The sequence below is a fragment of the Monodelphis domestica genome, chromosome 3 (genome assembly GCF_027887165.1).
Source record: "Monodelphis domestica isolate mMonDom1 chromosome 3, mMonDom1.pri, whole genome shotgun sequence".
NCBI lineage: Eukaryota > Metazoa > Chordata > Mammalia > Didelphimorphia > Didelphidae > Monodelphis > Monodelphis domestica.
Genome location: NC_077229.1, coordinates 444509398 through 444531189, shown reverse-complemented (window position 1 = coordinate 444531189; position 21792 = coordinate 444509398).

Here is a 21792-nt window from a genome sequence, read left to right as displayed (position 1 = left end):
GTTTGGGACATCCTGTATAATACAATTTAATTCAACAAGTGTATATTAAGTGCCTATTATGTATCAGGAACTGTGTTTAGAACTGACAGTGGGGATGGTCCTAAACTGTAATATAAAGATGAAAAAAAAAGACAAGAAACAGTCCTTGTCATCAAAGTGGTTGTGTTCCCCTGGAGGGAAATAAAACTATCTAGATAACTAAAATAAATACAAAATTACTTGGGGGTCAACTGTTAGGTAGGGATGAGAACCCAGCTCATATCAATGTTCCAACCCACCTAAGATTCAGACTCTGACGGTGTCAACAAGGGGCATTTGATAAGAGACTATGATATTCTATTTGCATGGTGCAATGGAATAAATACAGAGTGAGAAGATATAGGTTCAAATCCTGATTCTGACACTAGCTAGCCATTTGACCTTTCTGAGCCTCAGTTTTGTTTTCTGTCAAATGAGAATATCTATACTACTTATCTCACAGTTACAACAGATTGCACTATACTACTGATTGAAGAGACAAAAACAGAAATTGGAACAATCCCTTGCAAGAAAGGACTTATGTTCTACTAGAATATTGTTACTAAAAAAATCAAATAATGATGACAATTATGATTAATAATAATAATGGCTTCTTACTCTACCAAATGTGTTTCCTCTTTTTGTTCTTTCTTAGGTTAAAAAAAGCCTCAGTAATATCAATTTCTATTAAAAAAATGACCATAAAAGAATAAAACTGATTTTCATTAATGGACTTATAAACTAACTCTGAAGACAATGCCAAAGGGAAAGTTCCAAACATACTCAGAGCAAGAGTAGCATCGCTGGGATAAGCACATAATCCTCTTTTCTCCATCCCTCCCCCCACCATGAAGCCTCAAGCTCATTTGGAGCTGCAGCCTCTAGTATGTCTGCCAGAAAAACTCACCACTTTATAGATATGCCTCCCGGTACCTTGTACCCAAGAAGACCAAAGTAATTTCTAAGTACTCAAATTAGGAGTGCTGGAGATAAAATGCTACAAAAGAGAGATGATACCCCTAATACAGAAATGTCCCCTGCTTAGAGAATGACACTGAAAGTGATACACAGAATTGAAATATGGAGTAACCTGAGCTTTGGGAATTTCTAGAAACCTGATCCAGGAAGCAACAGTCAGAGATGGGGCAGCTCCTTTGTAGGAAAGGCATTCTGTGCATTAGGATGACCAGACTGAAAGGCACAGGAGCACCCCACTACCCTGTGGACTGTGGACCCACTCATCCATGCCTTTCCTCCTCTCCTCATCCCTGCTGGCTATTTGTATACTATATTTTAATTCTGTGAGAGCAAGGGAAGTCTAGAAGAGAACTTGAAGGACATGCTTGACCCACCCTACCCCTGTACTCCATGAAACCAACAAGAAATGGGCTTTTTCATTTCAGATTTAAATCACCTTGACTAACCCTCTCAGCTAACCCTTTCCTGAAACAATACTAACAGGAAAGACAAATGCCTCATGTTAGACTATGATGAATTTAACATTTCCTTTCTTTATAGTCTCCTTGAAAGACTGGGAGCAGAGCAAGTGCCTCCAACCCCAGAAAAACTAACCCTCATGCCTCCAAGAAAAGGCTCAAAGGGCCTCCATATCCTCTGGGGTGAAGAGAAGTCTATGACAGAGCTGCTCCTTTTTTAGAGATCCATTGAGTTATTGACTCTTCTCGTTCAGTGGTCAATGAGGAAGATATGACCAGAAGAATCTCAAAGCAACCAAGAACTGAGCTAATTCTTGTGTTTGATTAGAATCAGAGGAAATGGTTACCCTTGAACAGAGAATCACACAAGGTATCTAGGGCAGGTAGGTGGTATAGTGATAGAGTATTGGGCCCAAAATCAGGAAGACTTTTCTTTCTGAGTTCAACTCTGGCTTCATATACTAACAGCTGGGTGATCCTAGGTAGGTCCCTTGACCCTTTAAGCTTCAGTTTCCCCATCTATAAAATGATCTGGAGAAGGAAATGGCGATCTAGTTCAATATCTCTGCCAAGAAAATCCCAAATGAGGTCACAAAGAGTTGGACTTGACTGAAAATGACTCAACAACAACAATAAACAAAATGTAAAGTGCTATTTTTTAAACCCTTACCTTCCATCTTAGAGTCAATACTGTGTATTAGCTCCAAGGCAGAAGAGTGCTAAGGGCTAGGCAATGGAGGTTAAGTGACTTGCCCAGGGTCACACAGCTAGGAAGTGTCTAAGACCAGATTTGAACCTAGGACCTCCCATCTCTAGACCTGACTCTCAGTCCATTGAGCCACCCAGCTGCCTCCTGTAAAGTGGTATTAAGAAAACTATTAAGTAAAGTTATATTAGGGACCAAGAAATGGAAACATGCTCACTCCCAAATAAACACAAATCTTTCCCTCTAGAACCCTCAAAAACCATAACTATAGGTATCCATATTATAAGATGCCACCATGGTCATCCAAGCTCTACTTGAAGACTAACAAGAAAGAGGAGCCAACACCTCTCAGTTCATTGCCCTTTTGGACAGCCAAAAGAGGGACTGGGACACTGACTCTACATTGTGTTGCTGTAAAGGGGCTATTCGAACTAAGTACGTGGCCAGATTGTACCTGAGAGACAGGGCTTCACTTAATGAATAACCTTGTATGTTATGGGTCCTTACTTACTGAAGAACAAACTCAATGGCTCATAATTGCTGCATAGAAGAGAATCTGGGTAGAAGTTACCAAAGGGACGATTTAAACTTGATGTTAGGAAATACATAATAACAATTAGAATATCCAAACATGGGGTAAGCCCCCTCCAGAGAGGACAAGTTCTCCCTCCCTGGAAATCTTCCATCAAAGACCACTTAATGGATATGTTACAGTGGAGGAGATGTTCAAATACGGTTTGGACCAGCTGTCCTTCCATTTCTGAGATTCTGCAATGCTGTGAGTATTCAACTTTTGACAAGATTTTGTCATATAGACAGGAACTCTCTAAGAGTAGACAAGGTGCCAAGCTGCATTGGAAAAAAGAGATTCTTTGGCCAGGGTATTTCCTTCAGCAATGACGTCACTGGTCCATTCCCTTATCTCTCTCCCTTGAAGACATAGACCTGACACAGAGTCATTTGTGTCTGAGTGAAATCCTAATGTACATATAGAGGCAATATAATATAAGGGAAAGGGGAAAGAGGCAGAAATGAACATTTATTAAGTGCCTACTATGTGCCAGGAGTTTGTGCTAACTGATAAGGATACAAATTATATAATTTGAGGCAAATATTATGTCTTTTGATAATTATAACAGCATTGAGAGATGGGTGTTAATATTATCCCCATTTTATAGTTGAAGAGAATGAGGCAAAAAGAGGTTAAGTGACTTACCCAGGGTGATAAGGCTAGTGTCCAAGGCTGGCTTTGAACTCAGGTATTCCTGACTCCAGGTTCACTCCTCTATTCATTGCCCCACTGTAGGGAGCAATTGTCTGAGGTGGAGGTGGAGCTATCCCTGTCCTTACCTTTCCAAGGGGAAAATAAAAAGGAAAGAAATTCCAATTTTATCATGGCCTAACACCAAAGGAATTTACCTTTTCTTCTCTGAGTTGTTTGGGGACATATACAAGGGAGAAAGAATACTAGATTTGGTGTCAAAGGACTTGAGTTCAAATCCTGCCTTTATTACTTCATACTTTTGTGACCTTGGGAAAGTCATTGAGCCTCCATGGGCCTCAGTTTCCTCTTCTCAAATGAAAGGGTCTAACCAGATAGTCACTTAGAATGCAATATCTCTGATCCTATGAGCCTATGAACAGGATCCTGAGTAAGGAAGTTCTGGAGCGCACTCAAGACTGCTGGCTGGAAAATGGCAACACAATCTCACAAACGTGCAAAGGATGAATGAGAGCAGGAAACCCAGTGAAGCAGCTGCTGTCTACAGAGCTGACTTAGAGCATCTAGGAGCAAGGTGGGCCATAGAAATGTCCTCAGGAGGCACGAGTTGAGGCAATTTGGTATGACTGTGTCCTGATGGGCAAACAACAGCTGCAGGGAGGCTAGCAAGAGTCAGAGATGTTATTGCTCACTAAAAGAAAAGGCATCTCCAAAGAGCCCTGTTATAACTAAAGCCCATACACAGTTGATAGTCACAGGAAAAGCGAGGACAAGAAAATACATGATCCAAAACTGTTGATCATTTGAATGCAAAGATTTGCCATAGAAATGTGCTTACAAAGAGAATAATATTTTTTTTTAGCTATAGAAATTGGAGAAACTGTCTACTAAGGTGTCTAAGGGCTCAATCTAGGTCAGTCAAAGGAGTACCCATATCTATGTAACCTTTAGGATCATTTAAAGATCAATTTTGTCTTGTTTAAAGTCTTCCTTCAACCTCCACCACACATTCCAATCAATAATAATCCTTCCTTCCTACCTACTTCTTTATCATTTTATATTATAGTTAATTGTGTGTAGGGGTTATGAGGTTCATTCACTGACTAAACTTTAAGGTCCATGAGGGCAGGGAATGTGTTGAGATCCATCTCACAATTGGCACTTGGCATAGTACCGTGAATATTTCCCACATGATTTTTGAATCATTTACAGGTATTGGTCAAAAAACTTTGGGCAAACTCTGAATCTGTGCTATGAACTGTATCAAATTCAGTCATATTGGTGAGTAAACAGTGGCATATGATAAATGCAGGTGATCACACTGCTGATCCACCCCATCAGCAGAACCGTGCTTTGAGGTTTTCTTTTCAGTTATGAGAGCAGATTTACGCAATTCCATCTATATTCTGTCACCTGCTTTCCCTTGTGACCAATAACATGCACTTTCTGGATATCTGACAGCAGCAAAGCCAACTGACCCACACAAGGGTTGAAATTAAACCCTTGGCTTCATTAGCATCATACTCTAACCCTCTGGGCTAACTAGCTTTTAGAGATTTAGGCAGAGGTAGTCAGTCCAAGAGCGAGTTATTATGCATCTCAAATAGAGTAATGGGGATAGAAAGGAAGAGAGAAATATAAGAGATAACGCATGGTAAAAATTAGCAGATGTAGTGAAAATATCAGTAGGGATGACCAAGAATCAATAGGTAACCATGTTGAATCTTCTTCTTCAACAGCAAGAAAATAAATGGCCTCAGATGGATAAAAAACAACCGTACCAAGCACAGATAATCAACATGACCAAAAAGAAATACTAAAACAAGGAAACAGATTGGACCTCAAAGACATCACTACAACTTAGTAAAATAGGAATCATGACCAGAATGTGGTTATAGGAAAAGATACCTTTTTCACCAGAATGCCTACAATATAGGTGGTGGAGCAGAATGATAGATTAAAAAAATAAACTAATATGAGGAAATCCAGGAACGTAATAGGAGAAACACATCATAATCATTTAGGTGAGAAGAAACAAATAGAAGTAGTACCGATTTTTTTACTTAAATTTATTTATTGTTTGTTACATTAAAATACCTAGTTAAATCCCACTCTCCCTTCCTTCCATTATAAAAGGCACCCATTTGACAAAAAGATATATGTCTATACATAAAACTATGTCTTACTTATTTCTATTTACCACTTCCTTCTCTGGAGGTGGGCATATACAAGTCATTCTTCATACAATATTTCTGTTGCTGTATGTAAGAACCTCTTGGTTCTTCTCATTTCACTCTTCACAATTTTATGTTGGGTTTAGAAGAATTTGAGAAGGAGTTTGGAAAACAGATCACAAATCTAGCATGGAGAAAAGATGCAGTAGTTACTGGGGTCTTGAATTAATTGGAAAACTGATGGCACTTTCTCTCTGCTCAAAACAGAGTAGCTTATAATTTCTTGATTTTGCTCAATGATTGCTTAATTCTTCAAAGGACAGAGGAGTCAATGAAGGGGAGCTTCATTTCTGGGCTCAGTTCTCACCATCAAGCAAGATCCTAGATTTAGAGTTAGAAGGACCTTATAGGTGAATGAAAAAAAATCCTCTCATTTTATAGATAACTGGGGATCAGGAAGTGAAGCAATTTCCCTAATGTCACACAAATAATAAATTATGAACTCCAAATTTGACTTCCGAATCTAAAACTAGTGTTCTATCTCCCATGAGAGAAGACAGACCTTCTCAATCCCTGGAGAACAGATATAATGAACAGAAAAATAAGACATGGAGGAATTTGATAGGAACCTCACCACTATAATTAGAAATAAGGAAGTAGCCCAAAGATAAATGGAAGCCCTGTGTAAAAGGTCAGATTGGGAGGAGCAAATAACAAACCACTTAATTATTGACCTAAGTCTCCTTAAATTTCCTTTGACCAAGGACTAAATTAGCACCAGAATTGATTGGGGCTAAGCTTGTGGGTAGGTAGGGATAAAATTCTCAGTTTAGGATGAAACAAGTCATAAGGGATTTTTTGCCATTTTTCAAAAGCAGAGAAAATGGCTGAGTAGACATGAGAACTTCTTTTGGAGAATATGACATATTTTAGAATTTGTGATAGAAGAAAGTGAATATAGTCTGATATTAATCCTCAAATTTTGGAGAGCAATTTTCAAAGGATTTTGATAAAAGCTAGATAGCATCCCATGGATTAAGGTTCTTCAGAAGTCAGCCCCAGAGATATGGGAATTTTTTAAAAATGAAATTCTGAAATTACAGTGAAGATGAAAAGGGAGGGTTGTCTAAAGAGATCAAAGTGAATGTTCAGGAAACTCAGCAGCTACTTCAGAACTTTATACGTCATGTACCAATGAAGTCCATGAAGATATAATAGAGGGTAAATACAAAAGTTTCCCATGGCCCTCTAGAGCTCAGATTGAACTGAGGGTGGAAAGAATACCAAAGAGCACCCCCTCCTCCAAAGGGTTTTATTATTATGTTGGAGAACAAGAAATGATTAAAAATAGAACCAAGATAGAACCAAGGGCAGTGTGAGGTTGCTCAGTGGATAGAGCACCAGACCTGATGATGAGAGGTTCTGGGTTCAAATTTGACCTCAAACACTACTTAATTGTGTGAAGCTGGGCAAGTCACTTAATCCTATTTGCTTAGCCCTTACTGCTCTTATGCCTTAGAACTGATACTAAATGTTGATTCTAAGACAGAAGATAAGGGTTTTTGTTTTTCTTTAAATAGGTATAGGTCCAAAGCTTCAGGCCTATAGGAAGATTATAATGGGGAAAAGAGAAGAGAATGAATTAATGAACTTACTATATTTTTGCTTTTTTCTCAGCTAAAGAAAATTATTTTCTTTTGAAATCAAAAGAATAAAAATAACAACCAGAGAATTAAAACCAAAACAGTGCTGGAGCTGGCTCAAACCAGGTAACCCAAAACTGACAATTAAATTTTCAGTGTGAGTTTTTATATAAATTTTTAAAAATCAGGACTTGATTTATTGTTTTATTGATTAAATAAATTGATTTAGTGTTAATAATTGAGATTAAATTTAGAAGTATATATGTATCCTACTTCTTCCCTGCCAGTCCCAGGAATTGGATATTAAATATTTACCAGCACATTTATATTGCCAATATATGTGTATTGCCCTATAAACATTGCTTGAGCTCAGGAGTATAGGAGAAGTCATCACCAGAATGGGGGTCTGTTGACTTCAGGGTAATATCAATAACATCATCAACGTCGGTATTTACGTCATGCTTTAAGATTTGCAAGTGCTTTATATTCATCATCCCATCTCACAACCCCTGGTTGAAGGCCAAGATAGAAGATCACTTGGCTAACTTCAGTGAACCAAGATCAAACCAAGATAGAGCCAAGAATGCTGAAAGAATTGGTGGGTGTGATTGCTAAGTTGCTATCAGTAACCTTTGAAAGATCATAGAACATAAGAGGGAGGAAATGCTATAGAACCCAATCTAGGTAAGTTTTGTACTGATTTTCACAAAAACAGAATTTCTGAGAAAATCCACAAACTATGAATTGAAGAAGTACAGAGGTATGCTATTTCGTAGGGAAAGGATAATAGGTATTTGAATAACATCAATCAGTTTTCCCAGGTCTCAGGATTCCCATCTCTGGACTGTTAAGGAGGCGTATCTGCTGGGAAGACTCTGCTACTTGGAACTGCAACTGATGAATGGCCCAATTTCTTTTTTTTTTTCTTTCCCCATAGTTGCTGTCAGTATAACCAGGAGAGTAGCTGCAGTTAATCCAGATCACATGGTACAGTAGTGAGTGGTCAGTTCCTAAGGACCTCTTCTCCCAGGCTGATTATTCCTTGTGTTCACTCCATATTTGGTCAATAACCTGCATATTGCCTACAACAATGATAACCCATAAGATGCCTCCAGTAATGAATAGAGGTGGATTCCTTCAACTCTTTTGTTCTGAACAACTGGGTAGATAAGATGCATAAAGCAACAAATCTTTCTATTGTCAACAACAGGATACAGGGACTATAATGCAGGCACCAGCTGCTACTAACAGGATACAGAGAAACAAATATGTCATCCATCATTTCAAACAAGGATTCACTGACCACTTCTTGGCCAGACATGGGCGCCAATAAGTCTGTTCCTGGCCCAAGTATGTGACTTATCACCCAATCAAAACTGTCCTCTCCAAGGTCACCAGAGATGCTTTCATTGATGATTCTGGCAGCCTCTTCTCAGTGTTCATCCTTCAGGACCTTCTTAAAGTTTTTGGCACTATTGACCACCTCCTCCAACTTAAAATCTCTCCCACTTGAGTTTTCATGACACTGTTCTTTCTTGGCTCTCCTGTAACATATCTAGTCACTCTAGTATATGCTGCATTGTTTTCTATATCTTACCTTCTTACTGAGGTTGTTCTCCAAGGTTCTAATCTTGGGCCCTATTCTTTTCTCTCTATCTACATCACAGAAGCTCCAGTGGGTTCAAGTATCATCTCAATGCCAATTGCTGCCAAATTTTATATATGCAACCCTAGATTCTCTTCTCAACCTTAGTCCCACCAACTGCCTACTGGACAATTCCAACTGGATATTCCACAAACAGCCCAAACTCAAACCAATGACTAAACAAAATTCATGATCTTTCCCTTGAAAATTACACTTCTTCCTTTCATCTCTATTTGTGTTGTACCACCATCCTTCAAGTCACCCCATGTAAACAACCTCACACTGATTCCTTATTCTTCTCTCTCCCTGTCTCAATACCTTCAATATCAAAAATTTTAAAGGGTACTTTTGATAGTCTACTCTCAATAAGTGCTACAGCTATGTAGCCACCCAACAACAACCATTTTAAAAGAGCATATACAACAGGGAAGACTTGCAATCATGACATATACAAACATGCTCTGCAGAGAGCAAAAAATGACAACTTACAAAATCTTTAAAAATATAAGTGATCCATCTTTTATTGCACTTTTCCCTCTACATTAAAACTTTAGCCAATACATATAAAACATGTCATTAAAGAAGTCTCTGGAAGAGTTTTCTCCAAATGGGAAGATGACTTTTTGCCACACTAAATGAACCCACTTCTCCTTGGCTGCCCGACTGCCTTGGCAAAGACCTTGGGTTTAGCCAGTTACAGTAGCTAGTGTAAAAGTTAATCTGAACAAACATGGATCACTTCTCCAACACCATAATTAGGACCAGAAATCTGTAACTGAGACACATTCATAAAACCGGGGTTTCCAAAGTGCCAGCTTTTCCCTGAATCTATTCAGAATATGTTGAAAGGAAAGCTTTCTGCCCAGAGCAGTCTAATGGGAGGGTGTGCAGATTCACAAATGGATAAGTAGAGACATATGAAGTATGGAAGATATGAGAGAGAGACAGAGACAGAGACACAGAGACAGAGAGAACCCAATCCAGTGTCTAAATCTCCATCACTTTGGGGTTCCAAGGACACTCCTGTTTCATTTGACTAAGGATTTTCTCTACCCCATCCCTGTTAGCTACCCATGGACTTAAACTGGCTGTGTTGGGTTAAAGAACTAGTGACCAATTCACTCAGAAGTTGTTTACATTTCCCTTGTCAATGCTAGTCTTTTGTTGGTTTTATGAGGTCTGTCTTCATTAAAGTTATTATCTCTTTTGAATAAGTTAGAAAGCTTTTAAATTCCCACAAGTATGCTTGAATTTCACACATCTTGCCTTGCATAGGGACTCTGCCTCAGTCAATGGTTTTCTCTTCTGCTATTTATAATGAAAGCAAAATAATTTCTTTAACCTATATCTGTAAATTGTCTTTTTTTTCTTTATACCTTGCCATAATGTGGACAATGAAGCAACAGCTTCTCTTCTCAATAAACAATCCTTGTTATAGACTTTAAGGTACTGCTATTCGTACTAAGTGTTGACATTGGCAAGCCATCCTTGATGCGTTGGAAGAGCTGTAAAATTCTGGGCAGCATGCATGGAGGCTTTCTTTCTGACACTGCCAGAAGGGTAGGACTGCCATAGCCACATATGTCTTCAATTGCTGAGATATTTTTTTTCCCACCACTTCTCACCATGGAAACTTTTTTCAATCAGTTTAATATTGGGGAGAAGCCAGCTTGCTATTTTGGTTTTACTATGAAATATTTATTGAGCTCTGATTTACTGAGAGCTGTATATAAACCCATCACCCGAGGAATTTAATCTTTCCAATAAAAATGGACCCAAAAATTGACCAGGTGAGGGGTAGAGAAGAAAGATAACCTTATGTAGTCATAGGCAATTTACCTGAAGCAATAATCTGCTCAGGCTAGGCCTCAATGCCCAAAGGGAGGAGGAAAACACAGAAACAGAAGCAGTCAGAACGATTAATGAATTCATAAGTGTAACCACTGAGCTTCAGAGGAATTGGACTAGTCCCTATATATATCCTTGCTTGTCTCTTTACTCATGATTTGTGTATTCAAAGATGCCTGGCTTCTACTTACCTTGGATTTGTACATTTTTAAATAAACTAAGTTAATTTTGTCTCCTCCAAGTTATAAAATGGGATAAGCCCCATGTATTTGCCCATAAGCTGCTCAATGTCTTCCTCATTCTGACCTTTTGTTTTGGTACTATAATAGTGGGAAAGAGAGGGGGCTGTAAAATTGCTAGGACCAGGAAACCAGTTGCTTTTGGGGGCCAATAAATTATGACAAATCTTACATTCCCTAAAAACATGAACTGTTCCTTTTTTTAAATCTTAAGTCAAGGGAGAACCTAGGTGGCTTAGTGGATTGAGAGCCAGACCCACAGATGGGAGGTTCTAGGTTCAAATCTGACCTCAGACTCTTCCTAGCTGTATGACCCTGGGCAAGTCACTTAACCCCCCATTGCCTGCCTAGCCCTTACCACTCACTCTTCTGCCTGCCAATATATCGAATATAGGCTTTTTTAAAAATCTTAATCAATATGAAACACTAAAGTATATGGATCATTCCAAAGAGCAGGAAATAGTTTTAATTGTTGTAAAAGAAGTTGTACAATACCTTAAATAATTATAGAGCCATTATTCAATTTAATCCAACAATCATGTGATTAGCAAGATGGTAGATTAGTCTTCTAGACCCATTAACTCTAACCTTACTTAAAAAAAAGCAAATGGAAAGCAAATATAGCTGAATCCAAGACAAAAGATAATGATCTGGGGGGTGGGGTATTATGAGTTATTACCAGAAAATTCTAACTCTTAAAGTTTTAACTCAGCACCACTCACCTACCATCCTCCAGGTTCCCATGGAAAGGACACAAGACAACTTGAATGTTTGTATGGCTAAAGAAAAAGGGGAAAGAGTAAGATCATGCTGCCTTCTGACAGGAATTCTAAGTTAGGAAATCTCAAGATTTCAGAGTCTCTGACAAAAACACCTTCCCTGCTTTCCCTATACTTCCCAAAAAGTGGCAAGTATTAGTTATGGAAAGTCAGAAAAGGAAGAGAATGGAGTCAAGGGAGTAATTGGGGTGAGGGACCAGCATATGCCCTTGTGCTAAGCCTTAAAGAAAAGGGATGGCAATCAGTTGAGGCCAGGCCTATCCCCAAAAGGTATTAACGGAAAGGACACAGGCCAATGAATGCTACTTCCATGGTTGTATGGCTACAAAAGAGGAATGGCAAGAAAGTAAGTGGCATGGAAATATACAAAACTGAAGAAAGAAAGATTTCAAGAGGAAAACCCTGTACCCAAAGCAAAAGCAAATACATTAACAGAAAGGACCTTAAAAACAAAAAAGACTAAATAGCAAATCCTTTAAAAGCTCTCAACAAATCCCAGAAAATAAAGGCAAGTGAACCAAAGTCTGGTCAAACATAAAATCTTGTAGATTCCCAATAGAACATGGAAAAACAACAAAAAAGAAATGAAATATACAGAAAAGAAGAAATTGGGAATGGATGTATGTCAGAACCTCAAGGGACAATTTTAGAACTCAAGTAACATGACAAAAAATGAATCAGAATAGAAAGTTTGTCTAGAGAAGAGAAAGAATAGACATAGAACATCAAAATACTGAAATGGAGGGAGGCAGAACTCAAACTCCAAACAAGTCAAAGTTATTGACCTCTAATACAGAAAGCAGAGAGATAACCTAATAGTCATTGATCTCCCAAGAGAACATAAATTTTAGTTTAAACATTTAAGGCAATAAATAACTCAATAAAACTGGTCAGAAATTCTGAATACCAAAAATAAAGTATATTATAAAAATTTTACAGATTACATGGAGTTGGGGAGGAAGGGCAGAAGTAATATGTGTTGCTAACTCCAAAACACAAAATGATTAAGTTTTAAAATTTCTGGAATAAAAAAAATTCTTCAAAAAGCCAGGAAAAAAGAGCTTCCAACATAATGGGCAGGAAATTGAAAAGACAACAATTTATCCCAAAAAATCATTCACTATATCAAGATGGATTTAGAATAGGGATATAAAAAGTGTTTAACTTGAAAAAAATATTAATATAATTTATCATTATAATGAGGGGAAAGAGTAGAAGAAATTTTTTGTCTTTTCAACCATAATTTTATTCAAACATTGATATTCATTAGGGATATTGGCTTATAGTTCTTTTTTTCTCCTCCTTTACCCCGTCTCACTTGAAGAGATAGCCCTTCTCCTTCCAAAGGCAAACTCATCTATATGCACAAATAAACTCATGCCAACCCATCTTCCCAACAGATTTCCTCTCTATCAAAACTACTTTCTCACAAATCTTCAGTTTGTCCTTGATTATAGGTTATACCTAATGGACTACACCTTTTATCCTCCAAAAAAACCTCACTTAATTCATCTTTTCCCTCTAGCCATTACCTTATATCTCTCTTGCCATATGTAACTGAACTCCTTGAGAAGGCCAGCAATTAGTGCCTTTCCTTGTTCTCCTCGCACTCTCTTCCTAACTCTATGCTGTCTGTGTTCTGACTTCATTCAACTGAAGCTATTCTCTCCATAGTTATCAATGGTCTCTTAATTCCCAAATCTAATCCTCAATCCCCATCCTTCTAACCTCACTATAGCTTTTGACCCTGTCAATCACTCACTTTTTCTCTCTTCTCTTGATATTCTCTTCTCTCTAGGTATTCATGACACTGATCTGTCCTGATTCTTCTACCTTTCTGACTGCCCTTTCTCAGGTCCCTTTGCTTGAACCAGGTCATACCTACTAATAGGAAACATTCCCCAAAAGCTTTGCCTAGGCTCTTTTCTCTTCTCCCTCTATATTATTTCATTTGGAGATTTCATTAGCTGGTATAGATAAAATTATCATCATTACACAGATGATTCTCAGATCTATTTATCCAACCTTATCTCTCCCCTAACTTCTGGGCTCACATCTCCAACTGCCTATTAGACACCTTGAACTGGATGTCTCTTAGACATCTGAAACTCAACATGTTTAAAATTGAATTTATCATCTTTTTCCCAAAGCCTTTCTAATTTTTTTTTATTTCCTTCCAGGCACTAAGGCTTGCCATTTAGATATCTTCCTTGACCTGCTGAACCTCAAATCTGGACTGAGGACATGGTTCTTCAGACAGGCTACTAAAATTTCATGGATGGATATAGATAACCAACCCCTTCAAATTTTTTTGAGGAAAGTTCAATTTTAAAATCCTACTTTAGGCTCAGCACCAAAACAAATTAGTATCAGGATGGCCTTGGGTTTCCAATCTATTACAGAGCAATAGCTTGAAAAGAGCTGTCCAAGGTCCTAAGACTATCCAGGCATGTGACCCTTCTCACCTCTGACTACCAAATTCTGCTTTTTCACCTACTCTCTTGCTTTTGAATTTAACCTTTACAACTCCAAACTTAACCATACTTCTGCTTAACACATGACACCCACTCCTCTCCCATCCCATTCTTTCTCATATCAATAATTCACCCACAAAATAGTGGAAAGTAGTCCAGTTGAAGTTATTATATTATGGAAAGAGTACTCTCTAACACTAGTTCTACCATTTAGTTTTCTGTGTGAACTTGGAAAAGTCACAACTTCTTTGAATCTCAGTTTCTTCATTTGTAAAAGAAAGTAATTGGACTAAATGAGCTCTAAAGTTTCTTCTATCTTTAGGTTCTCCTATCTATGATATTTTGACCAGACAATCTCTAAGGTCCCTTCCAGATCTAATATTTTATAATATTATTGTTATAAACTGTATTGTTTTCCCTTCCCCTTTAAGAATTATATAACTGACAAGAGGAGAAAATGCCCAGGAGCATATTTCTGTGATGCTGAAATCCTTAGACTCCATTGAATTTTCCCTGTGGCTAAATCACTTGTGAGTTTAGCCGCTGAATAATACAATTGATATAGTTATGCTAATAAAGCTCCATCTTCCTCAAGGGAAGCTTTTCTAGGCTGCATGGCCCAGAGATGATAAAATGTCAAATGTCTAATTAGAAATAAGTCAATTGGAATTTAAGTGCTTGCTATATGCCAGGCACTATACTAAACATTGGAGATGCAAAAGAAGACAAAAGACAATCTCTTCTCTCAATGACCTCATAGACTAATAAGAGAAAAGAAACAAACAGGGCTTCTTCCCAAAATTTCTCTCCTTGAATTTCTCTCTTTTAGCCTGGAATATTATCTGATTGTCTTACTATTTTACTGGGTTAAAGTATCCCCTTCTGGAGAGAGAGATATAGAAGAGGAAAAGAAAGGGGAGAAAGAGGAAGAGGAGGAGAAAGGGAGAGAGAGCTAGAAACAGAGAAAAATGAATAAATAATTACATTCTCCCCATAATAATATGTGACCATAAATCATGAACTCTTACAAACTCCAAAGAATCAAAGCTGTAGATGATCCAAAGGGAAATGACAGGCACACACAGTCAGCAATATACCATTAATGCCTCGTTTTCAAGAAATGATCAGATGAGACAATATGTATAACATGCTTTTCAAGCCTTAAAGTTTAGCTATTATTGTCAAGAAGGTTAAAAGATATAATCTCAATTATTCATTAAGTGTGATGGGTAGCAGATAGCCAAAATGAGTGCTGTTCTAGTACCCAAAGAATATAAAAAGACTTAGAGGAAGAACTCCAACAGGTTAGGTAGATGTCCTAAGGATCATTTGTGGTAGGAAATGAATGAGAACCATGTAAGAAGAGAAGGCTTAGAGGACCATTAGATGAAATTGTCATCATTCATTAGGTACTGAAGAATGATATCCTTTCACCTGGGAAGGATGGTCTATTTATTTCCTAACACATTAGCAAGGATTTAGCATTAGCAGGGTTGGCACCTAGCAAACACCATGGCTAAGAGATAAGAGGAAAACTGGATATTGAAAAGGAATTAAAGAAAGGCATGGAGTAGGATATGCTCTTAGGGGGCCAATGAGACATCACAGTGAAGTAATGGGCCCCAATAGGAGTACATGGAGATACTAGGTATCAAGAGCATAAGTAAACACTGAAAGGAAGGGTAGTGAAATACTTTAAAAAATTAAGCATCTCCACAATTTTGCCCAAGGCTGACTCTGTGTGATGGTCAACAGCACCCATTCATAACATGTTATATTAGTATGATTTCTTATAGTTTGTTCTCAAAGACTTATCCTTCTGTTGCCTCAAATGATCCTCTTAATAGCCCTAAAGAAGAGCAAGACTATTGTGATGTCATATGCCCATTTCTCAGTTGGGAAAACTTAAGTTACTCAGTAGGAATGATTTAACCATGTTCATACAACTAAGAAATGGTAGAACTGGAAATAACCTAATTCTTTTGGCTCCTACTCTGGTATCCTAGCAGGTGAAGTATCCTACTATTAGCCAGATTGTATTAATATATATATATATATATAACATATATTATATATATTTAAGAGAAGAAGCAATTCTCTTTGATTAAATTCAACAAACATTTATTAAACACCTGGTATGCACAATGAAGGAACCAAAAGATCTGAGGCATATTCCCAATACCACCCATTTTAATACCACTATTATTCTATTGATGTGATCCAATTGTGAATCATAAGAGACTAACCTTCAAAGGATCAAAATTGCAAGTGACTCAAAAAGTGGAGAAGGTAATGTTGGGTATTAATAAAAAGAGATATTACCAAGAGTGAGCAAAATTAAATAAAACAAAAATATCAGTTTATACAGAAAAGCAATTTTGAAATTGCCCAGGGAAATTTATTCAAGTGTCCATGATATTTGACTTGGAGATACCACTGTTAAGCACATGTCCCAATTAAGACAATAAAAAATATAAAATTCATATTTTCCCAAATATTTGTGCCTGCACTATTTGTAGGAGCATAGAACTAGAAACAAAGTAGGTACCTTTCTCTTTAGGAATTGCTACACAAATTCTGGCATGTTAAACTAATGGAATATTACTGTGCCATGTAAGAAATAATGAATATGATACATATAGACATTTACAAGAAGATTTCTATGAATTCATGCAAAGTGAAATAAAGATAACCATGAAAACAAAACACACAGTGACTATGAGGATGTAAATAGAAAAGTCAACAAGAGCAAACTATAAATGAATGCTGCAAAATTATAATAACCAAACCTGGTCCCAAAGAAGAGAAGAGAACACACCCTCCATGTACTTCTTTGCATGTCAAGGGGATTATGGGTATAAAGATTTGGGGGTTAATTTTGCTGAATTTTTTCTCTTTTATTCTTTATTATGAAGAATGGTGCTCTGGTATCAGAAAAGAAAGGAGGAAAGAACTACTGAAATATTTATGTGATTAAAAAATCACTAAAAATTGTATTTTAAAAATGAACAAAGTAAAAGAAAAAAAAAGATCATCCACACCAAAAAATTCCTCAAAAAGGGCCCCTTGCCTAGCATCAAACTACTGCTCCCATAGTAGAACCCAGAATGACTAGGACGCTCTTCTATCCCTATACCCAGTACTGTGGTTTGGAGTGGGTTCAGTCCTGGAAGCCTGACAAGAGGGCTCTCCCTTTGTTCACATTCATGGGTTCATTAATACTACTTACCCAGTGACCCGGGAGGTTATTTTCATTATAGTGAATTAGATTATGGTTCAGAAGTCTAAGAGGCTACCAAAAGGGGAAAAGGAAAAAGAATAGTTAATGTACAATATGACTCAAGCACGGGACAGGTTATTTCTAGACACACATGGATAAACCTAAAAATAAAACTCACATGTATGCATTAAAAGAACAGGATTCAGTAAATTAATGTATAACTTCCATTACAATCTGCTGAGTAGCTAATATTTCAATCTCATCAACATGTAAAGTAATTATATGACACTTCTATTAGGTCTGTGTCCAAAAAAGATGAAATATGAAGAAAAAGGAACCCATATGGACAAAAATATTTCTAGAACTTCTCTTTGTGATGGTAAAGAACTAGAACCTGGGGGGTGCCCCTCAATTGAGGAATGACTGAACAAATTCTGTTAAATAAACACTATGAAATACTATTGTGCTATAAGAAGTAAAGAAGCCCAGGAAGACTTTTCAAAACTGACACAGAAGGATACCAGTAAAACCAGGATAATAATTTATACAAAAACAACAAAACTTTAAAAACAAAGACCTTTGAAAGATTTAAGAAGTCTGAGAAATGCAATGACCAGTCACTATTCTAAGGGACTAATGAGGAATTGGGCTTCCCATATGTTAACAAGAGATAATGAACTCTTGTGATATACATATATGCAAGATATACAGTTAAACATGGACAATGTGGAATTTGTTTTGCTTGACTATGCATAGAGTTTTGTTTTTCTTTTTTGTATTTTCATTAAATGGGTGGGAGAGAAAATAAATATTTAACTGAAACATAAAATAAGATTTTTAATTTTTTGAAATAAGTACTTTAAGTGGATTTTATAATATATACAGACTCCACTTCAAGCCCAAACCTCTTTTGAACTTTTGTTTCAGCTCATCCCACAGTCAACTCCTCCTGCAGCCGGCACTGCTACAATCTCCACTCCAGAGCACTTCCCCATCACATCATCGGCATCTTTACAGTAAATGAAGCCCCTACTACTCCCACTACACCCCTCCACACCAGCCACCTCCCACATCTAGATATCTGAAATTCACAAAGTTGCCCTTGGCCATGCCGACCTTAAGGTTGATGCTAAAGGGCACCTAATCAGGAAAAGAGATGAAAGAAGCAACCCAAACACAGCTTCAGACTTGCAGATCACAGGCTCATAGCCCCTTAGAGATTAGAGGGAAGATAGAAGTATTGTCCCTTCTTCCATCTGACTCTGGGGACAATATTGGATTAGTAGCCAATTAGGAAATGAGTCACACATAGATAGAAGCTATACCCACACATAGTCATTTAGGACCAGAAATGAACAGTGAGCATGCTTCAATTGGTGACAGGAGAAGGTCTCCAATGGATCTGGGTTCAATGCAGCTAGTGGTGGCTTGCAAGCAACATCTCTGTTATACCAAACAACCCTCAGGATGCAACACTGCTGGATGATGATGACTTTACCCCTTCTTTGCTCCCCGTATTTGGCTGTGCTCTTGCTCCTCTCATTTTGTTTTGGTTTTGGGGCTGTCAGTCTCCCCTCTTGGAGCTTTGTCAGATCTCTTGGTACAGTATCTAGGGGAGGAATGTTAGCTTCCCTGTCCTCTGGAGGCTTTTGATTGGATTGAGTTCAAGTAGATTGGGCAGTATATGGGATGAAGCTCTGAGGCTCTGAATATTCCTGGAAGGCTGGGCCGCCCAGGCTCTCTCCAGTTCTCTCCAGCTGCTTCTCTGCTGTCCGCAAGTGCCTTTGCCTGCCTCCCTAAACTCTGAGGAGTTCTGATGGGATTATGTAGAATTGGATTTGTCTGGATGTGCCCCGAGGCAACGGTGAGACTGGAGCCTGATGGAGGGACCCAGCCACTGCCCCGTCTCTCCCTGGCTTCCTCCCCGCTGTCCAAGCTGGATGCTCTGAGCCCGGTGCCCCGCTGCTCACAAGGTAGACCCCCCAAACCAGCACCTTTGCCTGCTCAGAGGTTCCCGCTGCTGCTGGGGGCTCAGCCCTCTGGGTTGTGGGGTCCTGGGACCTTCCCTCTGCCTTCCCCTTAGCCCTGAGTATTCTCGGATTCCGGCTTTTGGGGAGGCGTACCTTTTGATTTGAGTCCAGAAGGAGGGTTCCCCACTTCTGTCCTGTTGTTCAACTTGGATTTTGGTGCCATAGGAGCATTCAGTCTGTATTGGTAAGGGTCTTCCACGAGGTCTGAACTTTTGCTGCTTGCTAAGCCGCCATCTTGACTCCCTCTCTGGATGAGGATGAGAGCAATTGAGGTTCAGAGTTACCACTGTGATAGAGGCTGGCACTAGAGAAAAAGTGCCAGACTGAAGAGTATATGAAATTGATCACCTTGATGGGGGAGGGGCCCCAGGAGTGAATTTCCTGAGGAGAGAAAACTCTGGCTGGAGAGCAGTGAGGGTCTCTCCATCTTGAGACATCAAAGGGAGGTGGGGGAAAAAACTTTCTCATGAGAGTTACCCACTTTTCCTGCTGGTGACTGGAAATCCTTCCCCCCAACACTTCCCAATTGAAGGGACCTTCTGAAGAAAAACCTGAGCAGACTTTACCTCAGCTCCTGTTGCCCAGGGATGAGTCAACCTGACTTTCTCTCAGGGGACTCAGGCTGCCAAGGCCTGAGTTCCTCCCAAACTCAAGGAGGGAGGAAAAGGGTTTAGATAGTGACAGGGACCTCCTTTCCCCACTTTCCTTTTCTCATTCCTCCCTGCCCATTATTCCTTTTGTATTACCTGAGTGAGTTAACATTAAAAGTTATCTGTTCCCCAAGCTGAGTGTGAGGGAACAGAATTGAGGGGAGATCTTTTGAACTTGAGTAGTGGAGGGGGGACAAGAGGGACAAGAGCGAATGGGGGAGAGCAGATTTAGCTAAGGAGGGAAGGCAGAAGGGGAAAAATCTTCAATACCCCCTCTCCTCTCTCTGAGCCAACCTATTACATCTGCTGTCTCAGGGGGTTCTCTTTCTCCTCTCTTTCCCTCTCTCTCTCCATACCAAAAGCCTAAACCTCCCAGGTCAGGGTACAACACTCCCCCTCTTTTATTTTTTTTAAAACACCACCTCCCAAATTGTAATGAAATCCTCTGGAAATGGTCCTATGCTTTATGGGTCCAAGATCCATCAGTACCTATTGATACTTAAATTTCACAATGGACCAATAATTTGTTGTCTGCCCAATTACCCCTTTGAGGCAGTAGTACATATCATATTCACACCATGCTCACTTGTCGGCTAGCTTTCCTTTCAAAGCTAGACAAGTTCCTCTTTACCAATTATATTTTCTACCACAATAAGAGCTACTAATGTCTTTCAAGAATGAGGCATTATCTCTGCATCTCACACAGCTGAGGCTATGTCTTTTTTTCTATTGAAAGACACTCCATCTGTATTCCCTGAACATATGAATAGCATATTTATCCAAGTTTCTATCAATTTGGTCATTTCATTTTCTTCATCTCTCAGAATTCTTTGTAGAGTTTATTTGTCCCACCCTTTGCTGGTTTTTGTTTTTCTACATTTGATCATGAAGAATTCTCTTATCTGAGGAGAGAAAATGAATTCCCCTCCCTTTATGGAAGGACTATGGGTGAGAGGCATTGCTTGTATTATCAGATTCAGGTAATGTGTTGGTTAGTTTTGTTGAATGACTATTATTTCATTTCTACTCTTTGCTACAAAGGAAGGTTCTCTTGGGGCAGAGGAGAGCAGATATATTGGTAGTGGAGAAGTAAGAAGAGACATAGAAGCAAAATGCATCAATAAGATGTTAAGTGAAAAACAAAGAAAGGAAGGAAATAAGTATTTAAGCACCTACTGTGTGCCAAACATTACACTACATGCTTTTTACAAATATTGTTATTTGATCCTCACAACAACTTTGTAAGTTAAGTGCAATTATTATGTTCACTTTACAGTTGAAGAAACTGGGGCAGAGATTAGGTGAATTGCCCAGGGTCACATAGATAGTATCTGTAGCTAGATTTGTACATCTTTTGCATCTAGACCTATCCCGGTGCTTTACTTTATATAACATCTAGACAGGAGAGGAAGAAAAGATGTATAATCACCACTGCTGATCTATTAACAATCTGAATCTATATTTCTTTTATATGTTTATTACATATTACTGCCCTTCATGCATTCTGTCAAAATGGTCATCTTTCTGTTCCTCACATGACATTCCACCTCCCATATTCAAGACTTTGCTAACACAGGCTGTCCCAGTGTGTCTCATATTCTCCTTCCTCATCTCTGCTTATAAAAATCCTTTTCTTCCTTAAAAGCTCAACCTAAAGAGCCAAGATTGTGGTTTAGTTGCAGTGAAAGTTAAAACCGTTTTGATAATC